Source organism: Dendropsophus ebraccatus, chromosome 7 (genome assembly GCF_027789765.1).
Source record: "Dendropsophus ebraccatus isolate aDenEbr1 chromosome 7, aDenEbr1.pat, whole genome shotgun sequence".
Lineage (NCBI taxonomy): Eukaryota > Metazoa > Chordata > Amphibia > Anura > Hylidae > Dendropsophus > Dendropsophus ebraccatus.
The window spans coordinates 65,183,946-65,199,513 of NC_091460.1; the positions used below are offsets into that span (position 1 = coordinate 65,183,946).

A 15,568-nucleotide genomic window follows, 5' to 3' on the forward strand; every position below is an offset into this window, starting at 1 on the left:
TTGCTAAGGCTCCAACTGCCGTGTCTGCTGCAGCTAATTATATCACCTGTGTTTGCAGTGAGGAGATTTTCCCATTCATCTCTATGGGGCACCTCTCTTTCCCCTCCCCCTCCCCTCCTGTACATCTGGCGGGGACGGGACCTTCGCAATAACCTTCCCCGGCACCCAATGTATTTGTGTGCCAAATTTGGGGTCAAACGGTTCAGGCGTTTGGAAGTCTATAGAGGACAGACAGACAGACAGACAGACAGAAGGACAGACAGACAGACAGACTTTGATTTTTATGATATAGATATATGGGTAGCATTGTTACTCTATTTTATATTGCATTGAAGATGTTTCAAGTAAAGTTAAATTACTGTTAAGTCATGACTTTGTCATCACTTACGCCGCACCGGCACCTCTTACCAGTTCTAAGGAGGTCCGATGCCCGTGTGTCCGGGGGTGGGTACTACCACTCCTGGCCATTGTGACAAGTCGCCCCCAAAACACCAGAGCCCACCAGCTGGTACAACATCAGCATCCAGTGCCCCGGGCCATGGCACTTTTACATGTAGAAATCTGTATGTGCTGCAAATCACAACCCGATTTCTCTCCTGCAGGGCCCTGCTCTCACTGATTGGTGTCCACCAAGAGAAGGGAGAAGACTGTGGAGCTATCAGTAGCTGCCAGGTCATCCAGCAGGCGGGCACAGCTCTGAATCAGCACTGTGCCCGACCATCAGGGAGCAGTCAAGGTGATCTGACAATGTAGGGCCGCCCTGTCTCTGGAATATAAAATGCAGGCACTTACTTTGTACTATTTATATAACATAATTATATATGTTTGGATGGCTTTATAAAATATTTCTTGCCTATTATGTAAGGAGGTAAATGCAGATTTTGGTATAGACATCATATTATAGGGTAACTATCAGCAGAGTAGTGTGTACCTGTTGCAGCAAAGCTGCTCATTATAGCACCGGTCTTCTTATTTTTCTTTGTGGTGACATTTAGGACAAATTTGTTCCAAAAGAGATATGCTAATCGGTGCACTTTGGTGCACAAAGGTTGTTCTTCAGCCGCTCAGTGCACTGTCCCTTCTGCCCACCATCTTGTATGTCCCCTCCTACTTATGCATATTCCTCTATGTAAGTACGCATGTCTCTCTATCTTGTAGAGTGTGGGACTGCTGTTCCTGCTCATGTCCGAGATCTTGTGCAGGGAGAGAGAAGTGTCTGCTTATGAATAGATATATATGCATATACAGGAGATGACGTACCAGCCTGCGGGCAGAGCGGTGCACCAAGGGGCAGAGGAACACCCCCAGTGCACCAATGGGACTGTAGCAAATTTATTTCAGAACAAATTCCTCCTAATAGCCCCATAGAGAAAAATAGGAGACCTTAGTATGTACAAAACTGCTGATGTTTCGCTTCAAGTGACTAAATCCACAGTTGTTTATTATGTAAAACTGCTATATTAATATTGTTTTCAATTTCCACAAAGAAAACAAAAAAGTGTCAACCTTTACCTCTACAGAAACTGAATCCTACAAACCTAGTCCCAGTCCTCTCTAATAGCAGGCAAATGTCATTCCACTCCTAGCCGAGTTCATCTAGTCATGCATTTCCAGAGAACTTCAATATTTTCATCGAGAGACAGCAAAAATTTGGCGGCAGAAAACAGGATTTTGTTGATGACATGATACAGCATGTCTCGAGATAATGGATTTATTTTTCCCCTCTCATTGGTCCCCACGCTCTCTCTCGATTCCTTCATGTTGTAGCTTCTATGTACTGTTGCCATTAGTATTGAGGGGTCTATTGTTCATTGTTGGGAAAAATAAAAGAGCATCATTATAAGTTCAGATTTCTACAGTCACTTTCTAGAAGGTTTTGATCAATTCAAAAAGGGCTTCTGAAAGGGAAACATTTTCTGAGAGAATGCAATGCAAAGAGAAAGAAGTCTGTCACATTGAAAGAGCCTGTAAAAACTACCTACCAGTAAGGTAGACAAAGGATACAGGCCGAGGCCTTTCCTTTGAAAAGCCCTGATTAATGTGAGGTCCTGTTACCTGCGATAATCATTGTTTTGTCATGAGAGAAAGCTTTCTACATTCCTAATTTGTCTTCCAGATTGTGAAGGCAGGTAGACCTCATCCTTTCCTCTGAGAAGAAAGCCAAACATTGGAAATTGCTTTATTAAATCAAATTAACTACAAATACATGGATATCTAGAGAAAGTCAACAGTAAGCTTTTTTAACACTTTCAAATTCAAATGATGATCTTTTTAGTAAACTTAACTTGTACATAACTTGCACTGGGATCACAATTGCGTAATACAGATGCATGTTTGTGTCCATATTATGGCTACATGTCCTGGCTTGACCTCTGGGCTGATGACCTGAAGAGACAACAAAACCTTATTGTGAACCCAGTCATCAGTTGTTTTGTCTAAACTCAGGGAACCTAAAGGAAATTTAATATACATATGCTTAACACTCTGCTTCTGACCCCAACCTCTGGTATTCCATGGCCCTGTGTCATGACTATGTCTAAGGGATGTTTGGATCCCAGTCATTGTGCAATCCAGTAGTTTACACAGAATGTTACATTACAGTTAACTCTACGGCCAGTGAAGGCCACAGTCACTATGAACTCTGAGGATAGTCACAGTGAATCAGTGAAGAGGAGGGTATAGGCAGGGTCTGGCTGGCAAATTTTAGCCTGGGGGGCAAGCACACATCACTGGCCCTTGAGTCACAGGCTAGCGGCCCATCCTTCAAGGACCACTCTGGCCCTTACCTATTGTAGATGCCACACGTGTCACAGATTTCTAGTGTTGAAGCCAGTGTTTCCAGCCTCGGACAGCCCTTGTGATTGGCTGTGAAGGGCAGCCCTAATACTCTAATTAAGACGTGCAAGTCCCATCAGGCATCCCCCAACCCTGCATCAGAGCCATCGCCAGTCGTTACAGCACACCAATATGGCCAGAGCCCGCCTCTGGACGAGATGTCTCAAGCCCGAGGACCCCTTTAACCCTAGTGCTCTCTCACATGCTTTACAGTATGTAATGAGAGCTATTCCAAGATATATTTCTATTGGATTAAAGGGAATCTAGCTCTAGAAGCGCAGCATAGTACCTTAAGGTGACCCTGATACCAGTGCTATAATTATCATTTAAATCTCCCCTATGGTTCTTATCCTGTTACAATTATCCTTAAAGGTCCAGCAATAAATCTCTACAGTGCCAGCTGTTATCATATGTATCATATGTACTACAACTCCCAGCATATACTGAGGGCTGCAGACTGTCAGCAAATGCTGGGAGTTGTAGTGTTTGCAGCTCTTGTAGTTGGAGGAACGTTTTATACACTGGATGCTTTGCTTTGTATATATATACCCTGTTACTATACTATCACCATACTGTACATATCACCATACCATTACACAGTTACTGACCAAATCCAATACACCAAGAAAAATATTACCAATAATATCTTTGTATAAGAAATAAATATTATCACCTCCCCAAGACCACAATCATTGCCACCATAGTAACTAATACCACCATACCATTACTGAAATTCAATTTACAAATGTTATCTCCCATGAAACTGGTGGAGAGCCCCCACCATTAATAGCAGCAGGTCCCCCCCTTCCCTTCCCCCTCCATTTCATGATTGCACTCTGTAGCTGAAATAATAACAGAGATTTCCTATACTCACCTAGTGACCTGGCTGGCTTGCGCACAGCTCCTCTTCTCCCTGCTGCAAACCAGTGACGCCAATGGGCTGTCTGCTACCAGTGCGCCTGGGATTCCCGTCTGCATCCCCCTACTTCACTTCCTGGCTATGTATGTCTGCACCAATACTGATGCTGGGGTCGGCGGCAGAGGCAGAAATCCTCCTCCTGCTCCAATGCTGCTCCTCCTGCTCCAATGCAGAGCAGAGGCTGAGTTCATCCTCCTCCGGCCTGACGCAGGTTAAAGGTTAAGGGATATTGTCACCCCCTTACTCTATATGCAGTTCTTTGCACCATCCACAAGCTCAGATGCAGCACATTCAATATATATCACTTAATTTCATCAGTGGACAGTGTCACCTAGACGGGGCTTTATGGCAGTTGGGCCCTCTCCCCAGATGAAAGATGGGGTCTAACTGCTGAGAAGTTCTTCCAAGCCAACACTGTTAACCGATAAAATGAAAGAGGGGGGGTGACAGTATCACTTTAACCCCTTAAGGACCAAGTTAATTTTCGCTTTTGCGTTTTGTATTTTTCCTTCTCATGTTTAAAAAGGCCTACATGAGCCCTTATTTTTTGCGGCACCAATTGTACTTTGCAATGACAGACTTAATTTTTCATAAAATACCAATGCAAAATCGGGGAAAAAATATTTGTGAGGTGAAATTGAAAAAAAAAACACTTTTTTTTCCATTTTGAGGGACTCCATGTTTATGCCATTGGACCTATGGTAAAACTGACATGTTATTTATGTATCTCAAGTCAATACAATTACAAAGATAGGCAGCTTATAAACTTTTATTTTATTTCTCAGCTTTTAAAAAATTAAAGCCTTTTTAAAAAAAAAACAAACAACTAAATATTCCTAAAATTGCTCTATTATCCTAAGGATGCTTTTATTTTTTGGTCTATGGGGCAATGTCATTTTTTGTGCCATGATCTGTACTTTCTATTGATAGCTTGCTTGCTTACATGTGACTATTTGATTATTTTTATTAGAATTTTTCTGGATTTGATGTGACTAAAAATCAGCAATTTTGTACTTTGGCCTTTTTTTTTGTCCTTACTCCATTTATCGTGCGAGATCTGGAATTTTATTTAATAGTTTAAGTGGTTTCGCACTGGCAATACCAAATATCTTTATTTTGTATTTATATTTATTTGTAAAATGGGAAGAGCGGTGATTTAAATTTTTATTATGGGATGGAATTTATTAGTAATGAAAAAAAAAAATTTACACTGTATCATTGCTATATTGATCTCTCATAGAGATCAGTACAGTGCATATGTTCTACATTGATCTATAAGATCAGTGCTCGATTACTATGAGCTCCTGTAGCTCACAGCAATTGAGTGCTGAGCTGGGATCAGGATCATTATGGCACTGACCATTGGCCTGACAGAAGCATGGATCACCCCTCTGCGATCACAGGATTGTGAGGACTTACAGATCTGGAAAAAGATACAAAAAAAGTTCTGCTGCACTGAGAGTTCCCAAGAGCACAGCAAACTCCATAATCCTTAAAGGAAAGATGTATGAAACAAACAGCACTTGAGGGTCACTGAGCACCAAAGATCCTGTGTGCAGATTTGAAAACTTCAAGAAGGTCAACCATCACTGAGGCACTCTATCAATTTGTTCTTATGACAGAGTAGTTAGTAAAAAGCATTTCCTCAGTGAAAGACACATGAAAGCACATTTGCAAAAAAAAAGCACCCAAATGACTCTCAGACCATTCCTCTGTCTGATTAAATAAAATTAAACCTCTTGTCCTCAATTCTAGTGGCCATGTCTGGAAGAAACCAGGCACTGCTCATCACCTGCCCTATCACTTCCCTACAGTGAAGCATGGTGGTGGCAGCATCATGCAGTAAGGGTGGAAGGTTGACCTTCCAACCACACAATGTCCCCAAGCACATAGCCAAGACAACACACGAGTGTCTTACGGACAACTCAGCAAATGTCATTGAGAAGCACAGCCAGAGCCCTGACTTGACAAACATCTCTGCAGATGGCTGCCCACCAAGTAATAATGATGATAACAATAGGTCATCCTAAAAGAACTGTTAAGGTAAATTCACACGGGCGGATCCGCAGCGGATTTTACACTGTAAATTCGCAGCAAAATCCCCTGCGGATTCTATGGCAATGAAGCAAGCCGGAGCGGGGAAGAGGTAAAGTATGCTCCGGCAGGCGAGGGTTAATGGCGCTGTCACATACATACTAGCAGCGGGATGTAAATAGGATCCGCAGTGGATTTTGCTGTAAATTTGCAGCGTAAAATCCGCTAGTTTTAATGACAGTGACACTTTATACAAACTTTATGCAAATACAATTTAGAAGTACATTTTCCATAATATTTAAGGACTATAACTGTAATTAGCAGTAAAGCAGTTTTCATCATTGACACAGGAGATATAAAACTGGCATCCCTGATTCCCTAATGCAGAACAAAAATTGCTTACATTATCACTGACACAGTACCGATTAAAGTCTATCTTCAGTGATCCACATATATCCCTATGATTCTAATCTAGAATACAAAAAAAACATGTATACTTTTTAATCAGTTTCATTAACTTGCAGACTGCACAATCCATGTATTTTAATATGAGGAACGGTCAGCAGAGATTCTGTACTTCCCTTTACAGCTCTTCCTCCTTGCGGAGAGATTGAGTGATGTAACTAACATAACTTGAATATCTTGCCCAAACAGGCAAATACCAGTTCTTTGAATATTTGGAGAGAGGGAATTTGCCTATTATTAGTCCTGTGGTAAGATCATAATTGGAACTTATTCAGGCAGCATGTATAACTGTACAGGGGGGAAATAAAGGAGAGGAGTGAGCAGGCTTGTAGAAACAGTGACTGGTGACCATGTTGCAGTTCCACTATATTTTTAACATGGCAGACATTCATAACAACTTTGTCTTAATGAATAGAGAGAGAAAACTGAATTATGAAGGAAAAGAGTACACAAAGGTACTGCATACAACTGTGACCACTAGATGTCGCTATATTATGTATTGAAGTGTAAAAGCTGCACAGATGAAGTGTCTTAAAGGGTTATTGTGTTTGTATGTACCAGAATCTGTGGACCAGTGGGTATCACCTCTTTTCTCTGTTCTTCTGTTGCACTCTTTTCACCCAACTGCAGTGCACCTTACATGATGGATAGGAAGTGCTTCTCCTGGCACATCTTTTTTTGTTTGTATTGGATAGGAAGTGAGTTACATGGGAGACAGGAAGAGGAGTAGTCGTAGTCTTAGTCAATGCCCCGCATGGGTAGGACGCAGGACAGTGCTTTGCTACAAACTTCTCTCTCAGTGCCTATACCCCGTAGGATGCAGTGTTAAACCTCTCAGGAGAGGACTAGCCAACAGACAACCTCAACCCACGCCGTGAACTAGGAGAAACAACAGTGCAGAACAGTATCCACTAAAGAGCCAAAGAGCTAGGAACTGATCCAGGTGGAGCAAAGTTACTGTAAAAGTCTATGAACTCCATCTCGCAGCGAAAGTGTCAGCGAGGAAACCCTCGGCACTCTGCTTATCCCAGCTAACAAGGTCTGGGCCCTGTGTCACCTATTAGTACGGTTCAGCCAACGCTAGTGGGCATAAGGTGGTGTGAAGACTCTAGAAAGGTCAATACACAGGCACAGGTTTTCTCATTCTTCTTCTTTTAAAAGTATTCTTCTATATAGTCCAACAACCCGGAGAGACTCTCACGGCACCCTCATCTCTACTACGCTACCTCAGTACAACTCTACCAACGCTACTACATCCTACTCAGCACTTATCACACAGATCTGTTGGTTTTATGTTCAAGTATTTATTGGAACTTTATCAAATGTATATCCAAGCTCATCTGTATTACCTGTTGCACATTTGTCAAAAGTAAATCAAGTCAACGTTATCCACGGAGTCTGTGATTTTTCACTACCAACTACACAGCATATATATTGCAACCTTGGGACATTTTCCCTTTCTGTGGGTTGCGGGTCCTACTATTCGGGAGGGTCATTACACTGCTTTGGCCACCTGTGACTGCATCATCCGTGACTACACTATCCCAAGGGACCCAGTAGCAACCCGACAGGACACCGACCACAGGGGAAAAGGGTACAACTGGCTTACACTTTAAAAGCAGGCGTGCCATCACACCTGTGTGCCCACCTGGCACTGGCGTCAGGTGACAAGATCTTAACCTCTTAAGGACATAGGACGTACCGGTACGTCCTATGTCCTCATTAGCACTTCAAAGCGGGGCCGCGCGGCGGCCCCGCTTTGAAGTGCTGCGATCCCGGGTGCCGCGTGTAGCCCGGGACCGCCGCTATTAGCGGGCACGGTCCGATCGCCGTGCCCGCTAATTAGCTAATCGGAGGCAGCTGTCAAAGTTGACAGCTGCCTCCGATTACCGGAGGCAACATTTCCCTGGTGTCTAGTGGGGGAGATCGCTCCTCCGGGACCTTGTCCCGGAGGAGCGATCTCCGTTACTGATGCCGGCCGGGGACGCGTCCAAGATGGCGCCGTCCTCGGCTCGGCACTCGTTTGTTTCCGGCTGCAGCAGCCGAAAGCAAACGAGTGCCGATCTCATGGATCTCTGCAGCATATCTATGCTGCAGAGATCTCTATGAGAGATCAAAGTGTATATACTAGAAGTCCCCCAGGGGGGCTTCTAGTATATGTGTAAAAAAAAAAAAAACGTGTTGTTAATAGTAAAAATCCCCCTCCCCTAATAAAAGTCTGAATCACCCCCCTTTTCCCAGGTTTTAAATAAAAGTAAACAAATAAATAAATAAACAAACATGTTTGGTATCGCCGCGTGCGTAATCGCCCGAACTATTAATTAATCACATTCCTGATCTCGTACGGTAAACGGCGTCAGCGCAAAAAAATCCCAAAGTGCAAAATTGCGCATTTTTGGTCGCATCAAATCCAGAAAAAATGTAATAAAAAGCGATCAAAAAGTCGTATATGCGCAATCAAGGTACCGATAGAAAGATCACATCATGGCTCAAAAAATGACACCTCGCACAGCCCCATAGACCAAAGGATAAAAGCGCTATAAGCCTGGGAATGGAGCGATTTTAAGGAATGTATATTGATTAACAACGGTTTGAATTTTTTACAGGCCATCAGATACAATATAAGTTATACATGTTACATATCGTTTTAATCGTAACGACTTGAGGAACATGCATAACAAGTCAGTTTTACCCCAGGGCGAATGGCGTAAAAACACATTTCCCCCAAATAAAAGAAATGCGTTTTTTTTTTCAATTTCACCACACTTTGAATTTTTTTCTGGTTTCGCAGTGTACTTTATGCAAAAATTCAGCCTGTAATTGCAAAGTACAATTAGTGACGCAAGAAATAAGGGGTCATGTGGGTTTCTAGGTGGAAAAATGCAAGTGCTATGACCTTTTAAACACAAGGAGGAAAAACCGAAAACATAAAAACGAAAATGGGCCATGTCCTTAAAGGGTTAAGGACTGGCTGTATCTTGGCCATCCACCACAGGAGTGGCGCCACACTTCCATCTAGCAAGTGACCGGCCGTCCCACTGCTATAACACCATCCTGGGGCTCACCACAGAATTGGAGTCACAAACAGGATAACAAGCCTTGTTGCTGTTCATTGCCGCTACCTGAAAAGGCTGTGTATGGTGTGTGTTTCACTCTTGGAACTGTGTGCTTAATACCACCACCCAAAGTCACCCAGGACTCATTACTGCACCACCTATTGTAAGTGACCGGCCGTCCCACCGCTATAACACCATCCGGGGGCTCACCAAACAAGGGTCTGAAAACACTGTGAAGTACTAATTATTTATTCTATGTAGGTCTTTAATTGGGATTTATTTTAACATTTTACCTAGAGATGAGCAAAGCAGTCGGAAATTTGTTTCACAAGCTTCACAAACTTTCAGTCAAACTTGTTAAGATTCGCAAATCAAACCTTAACCAATGTCATTTATACAGCCAAAACTATAGTATCTACAATACTAGGACTATTTGAAAAAGGTGAATTTGTTAAAGCATGTTGTAAAAGTGTCAAAAATCAGAAAATCACAATTAAAAAAAAATGCTAGTCTCCACTGGTCCTATAGGCTTCATTCTATGGTTCTTCTCATTCTTCGACGGAGGGAAGAATGTGCCAAACCATAGAATGAAGCCTATGGGATCAGCGGAGATGCTCACTTTCCCCAGCAGCCACAAGTGGGGGTGATCTGCGTGATTCTCCGGGAATCCGTAGTGTGCACATACCCTAACTGCCTGCAGCGATTCTGCTCTCTCCTCCACACAAAGCCGACTGGCCACCTTGTTAACAAACTGTCTTATATAGAGGAGGAGGTGCTTACATCACCCACAATCAGCCCTCCTATCCTCTCCTTTCCTTCCCTTTTGTCCCTAAATCACTCTTAGTTTCTCCTTGCTCTGCTCTAACTGCCTGCTGCGATCCTGCTCTCTCCTCACAGCCAACTGGCTGCCTCCATAACAAATCTCCTTAACGAACTGCCTTATATAGAAGGTGAGGGGGAGGTGCTTACATCACAGAGGGGCCTGCCGCTGAATGGATGGGCGCTTGGGATTATGGTTAATCCCTTTCTCCTGCCCAGTGACGCTCCAGACAGCATGTGTGGCTGCCATTTTGTTTTTTTATTTAGAATTTCCTTAAAGGGGTACTCAAGCACTGATGAAAAAAACAATCAATCAATCATAAATATAGTTTTTACACCTACCATCCCTCCTGAGTCTGTTTCTGTTTGAATTTCCCAATGTTTGCAGGTCCCTGAAGCTCCAGTTGGTGGCTTTATTTTTCTTTACTTCCTGGTTTGGGGGTTTTCATGATGCACTTTGTCTCCTGTGATGTCTAACTGACTCTGTAAAACTGTTAGATGGCTTACATCTTGCTCAGCAAGTCAGAGCTGAGCAATCTGAGTCATGTGACAAAGGGAGGTTGGCTTAACAGGGCTTAAACCAGTTTCCCTCTTGATGATGTCATTGTCACAAAATGGCTTCCACAGAGCAGCCTGGGGTCAACAGTCAATAGGTAAGAATGAGTTTACTTAATTTCCTTGTGGGGTATTGAGGGGGAAAAAGATAGGGAAGGGGAGCAGATAGGTGACTGAAGCATAGTACATAGTTATATAACTTTGTAATGTGTTTCAATTACTGGGAAAAAGCTTTTTGCTGGAGTACCCCTTCAAATCAGTGGGTATTCTCTTTGCAGAATTTGCAGCTAATCTTGATTCGACAGATTTGCTTCACTCATCTCTAATTTTAACAATATTATTATATTTTAAAGCCCCAGTTTAAATTTCTAATCACAATGTTTTTATTAAACAAAAAAAAAAAACAGGTATCAAATGTCCATTTCCCAAACTCATGAATGCACTAGACCAATTGACTCCATTCACTTGTTGTTAAAGGAGTTTACAGTCTTCAGTTCTTTTAACTTACAGACATGGGCTGTAAAGTCAGACCTTAAAACATTGGCCCAGTGAGATGTAGTGTATCTTAAAATCTAACTTATTATAGGATTAAGCACTGTTAAACAAGAAAATCACCCTGAATTGCATTTGAAGTTATAAAACTAAGAATATCTAATCCTTACAAAATCTTTCTCACATTTCAAAGTGAAAAAATGTGTAAAAAGCAGAAATGTAACTATATCCTTTAAGGTATTCAAGACAAGTGATACGTGAATTTTCAAATGTCTATTATTATTGATGCACTTTCCCATGTTCCTCTTGACCATACTAACAAATTGGTACTTGATGACAAGAAAAGATAAGCTTCTCTCTTTGTGCTTGAGGCTCCCTCTCTCAAGGCTCCAAGGAATTGTTTGTTACCAGATGCAAATGCAAAATCTACTAAATGTTAATACAGTATTATTTCCGAGAGTAACTCTAGTATTATTACTTTACAAGGTTTTTATAAAATAAAAAAAATGATGTTTAATTTTTTTTCTATATTTCTATATTTTTATATTTAACAAAGTTAAGGCTATGTTCGGCCATGAAGGCCATTTTTAGGAACCATACACCATTTCATGACAAATAACGGCCATTATTTTTATAATAATGGCAGTGTTATAAAAAAAAAAAACAGCCATTCTATGCTATTAAATAATGTCCATCCAATAAAAAAGCCCCCATCATTTCAAAGGTGTTTTTTTTTTTGCCCCCTATCCAATTACCTAGATTTTTGGTCTATATATTTTATAATGCCCTATTGTGCTATAAAATTCCTCTATTAGCTGTCCTCTTCCATAGAATTTGCCCTTAGGTTTTGGCCTCTTGCCATGTGACTGAGTTACCATCTGCCCACTTATCTTCTATGCTTGCAGTCTTCTGAAGTTTTTGCTTGCCTGCATCGATTTGCAATTGCAGCTGGTACGAGAAGCAACATATTTAAAGTGATATGAACCTCCAGACCTCACCTGAACTTTAGGTTAGTGTTATATGTTTATAGACTGTAAGAGCTCGCGGGCAGGGTCCCCTTGCCCCGTGTACCAGTCTACCATTTGCCCTTATGTAATGTGTTTTTAAAGAGAACCAATCACGGGCGAAAATGAATTGTTTTTTATTCCCTAATTAGATGTAAATCCTAATTTTAACAATATTTGTAAATATAATTAATTAATTTTAAAGCTGCGTTTTTTAAATATTTCTGTTTTACTTTCCTGCCTCGCGCCGGCTCTTTTCAAAAGAGCCGGCGCGAGACAGGAAACTCCCGTCATGCAGAGCGGCAGCAAGGCCGGTGGGGGCCCGCCATCTTGATGTCGTCACTTGCGTTCCACCGCTGGAACGCAAGTCACGTCTTCAAGATGGCGCCCCCCCCCCCCCCCCCCCGGCCTAGCTACACCAAACAAGCGGATTAGGTAAAGTATAAGACTGTAAAGGCAGTATCTTATGCCTTACCTACTACTCTGTGCCGGTGCAGCAGGGCCGGCGCCGCCATCTTGATTACGTCTTTGCGTTCCACCGCTGGAACGCAAGTTACGTCATCAAGATGGCGGCGCCGGCCTTGCTGCACAGAACAGAGGATTAGGTAAAGTAGAAGATACAGACTGTAAAGACAGTCTGTATCTTCATAAATAGACTTCATGAAGATACAGACTGCCTTTACAGTCTGTATCTTCTACTTTACTTACTCTGTTCTGTGCAGCAAGGCCGGCGCCGCCATCTTGATGACGTAACTTGCGTTCCAGCGGTGGAACGCAAAGACGTAATGAAGATGGCGGCGCCGGCCCTGCTGCACCGGCACGAAGTAGTAGGTAAGGCATAAGATACAGACTGCAAAGGCAGTCTGTATCTTCATAAATAGACTTCATGAAGATACAGACTGCTTTTACAGTCTGTATCTTCTACTTTACCTAATCCTCTGTTTCTGTGCAAGCAAGGCCAGGCGTCGCCATCTTGATGACGCAACTTGCGTTCCAACGGTGGAACGCAAATGATGGCGGCGCCCGGCCTTGCTTACACAGATACGAAAGAGTAGGTAAGGCATAAGATACAGACTGCAAAGGCAGTCTGTATCTTCATAGATAGACTTAGGGAAAGATATACTTTAATATTAGGGACAGTGAAATTTAGATGATAGGTTCTCTTTAAACTTGTATTGTTCCTGTCTGTTACCCCTATCGCTTGTATAGCGCTCTGGAATTAAGGGTGCTTTATAAATAATAATAATAATAATAATAATAATAATAATAATAATAATGTCTGTGTTCAGCATGTTATTTTCCCTGCTTTATGTCCCAGATCATCTTTGGTACTTCTGCCCATTGCTGAATCACATAATGCCTTGCAAACAGCTCTCCCAGCCAATCAGGAGACAGTATAGGCGTAATAGAGATGATAAAATCCTATGTACATAGCTTCAGTAGCCATTCTTAAAGATAGCAGGTATTAATATTTATTTATTTGTATTTGTACAGTTTCCATAACCTTGGTAAATCTCATAATGCTAATAATTCTAAACTATCATCTGGACTCTTAGGACCCTAATACATGGACTGATAATCTGCCTAATCAGGCCGATTCGGCAGATCACCAATCTGTGCAATAAAACAACAATCAGTCGATGAAAACAATGATCTGCTGATTGCATCTTTTGATCCTGACCTAAAATCACTGCCATCACTTCACTATTACAAGTAGTAATAAACTTAAACTTAAAAATAATAAAGTTATACATACTGTACCTCTCCACGCTTCCTGATGTCCTGCTAGCTTTGGCCCACTCCCTGCAGCGTCTAAAGTAACAGGCCTCACAGCCAATCACCGGCTGCGGCATTGCTCCGATGATTAGCTGAGCGGCCTGTCACTTCTGACAATGCTGGGAGCGGGCCGCAGTTAGCAGGACATCAGGGAGCACAGAGAGGTAAGTATAAGGTAATTATTTTATACGGACCCTGCTGCACAATTATTGTGCTCAGTAAGCGAGCACAGATCGAGCAGATTGGTACTCGCTTACATCAAGTTATCAACCCTTACCTCAGGTATTTTCACCTTCAATACATTTAAGTAAAATTACACAGTATTTGGACTCCATATCTATTCACAACATAAGCTATCAGTCATATTATTTATCCACCTGTTTTACTGCTGCTGAACTAATTGAGAAAAAAATTCTTGCTCTTGACAGATGGTTTATTCTATTCCCCCCTCAGGTGCTTTCCTCTAAATTTTTAATCAATAGGAACACATTCAGCTTTATTCTGCCAATTTATTAATTCCCTTACTGTCATGAGGAATTGTGAAGATTGGTCAGTGTACTGCAGTCTGAATGAGAGCTCTGTGTACCCTTCTCGATTATAACCCTGATAGGTGAGTGATGAAAGGGGCTCTGATTAGGGAATGCTGGGCTCCAGTTCTACTGAAGAAAAAGACACCTTACAATGTAATCCAAAAAAAACTTCCAAGTAGAAACTTGTGGTTTCATACCATTATCTTTTACTTGTTTCCAATTTAATATTAGATATCATGTCAAGTTGTACACTACAGTAGGAAATAGGTATAAATGAACAAAAAGATTTACTTGTTTTTTTTGGACTATCTTTACTTGTTACAAGGTGGCCTTCAAAATACTCTAATCTTGAAGTGTCCTCCTCCACCCCCAGCAATCAGCTGTAATCTAGAAAAAATATCTGTAATTATTGAAGCCAAAGCCAGGAAAGGATTTAAGAAGAGGAGAAACAGGGCCGTTTCTAGGTAATTTTAACTACAGAGAAAATCCTGCTAAAAGCGCCCACTCACTGATCGGCAAGATTAGTACCCGCAGTGTCTTCAAGAGGTACAATAAATGGTGTGGTCAGGTCACATGAACAATCGCTGTATCATTCACGCTGCCATTAACATGTACTGTTATCGGCCGTACATCTTTTTACAATGACACAAAAAGATCAAATCTGTGGATCTGTGGAACTTTTACACAGGGAAATTATCAGCTGAATGAGCATTCCTAGGAACACTTGTTAGCTACAATCAGTCTGTGTCTAAGGGCCATAAGGGGAAACTGTCAGCTCGAAAAGATACCCCGAACTGCTTACCTGGCTAAACAGCTATGTAGGCAGTTACTATAAATACATTTATTGTAGTAATAACAATATAGCACTATTGTTATTTGTTATCTGGTACTTTTTGAGTGGTGCAATAGTGCAGTTAACCTCGATTCTGCTATATTTAGGTGAGCTGCACCGACTTTTGCTTTATTGTAGCTATCTGAGGCTGTAGTCACCTTAAAAAATGCTTGGGCTATGAAGTGCCTTGGCTACACCTTTATTATACTTCAAAGCATTTTTTTAGGTGGCTGCAGCCTTGGTATAAGGTA

At 41.7% G+C, this 15,568-nt stretch overlaps 1 long non-coding RNA gene across 1 annotated transcript; it reads left to right on the plus strand.

Moving 5' to 3' along the window:
• Positions 1–608: 608 nt before the first annotated feature.
• On the plus strand, positions 609–14,981 carry LOC138796839 (uncharacterized). Its single transcript, XR_011363828.1, has 6 exons — positions 609–736; positions 2,117–2,230; positions 12,081–12,184; positions 13,498–13,641; positions 14,409–14,565; positions 14,811–14,981. It is a non-coding gene; the product is annotated as an uncharacterized lncRNA (long non-coding RNA).
• The last annotated feature ends 587 nt before the right edge of the window (positions 14,982–15,568 follow it).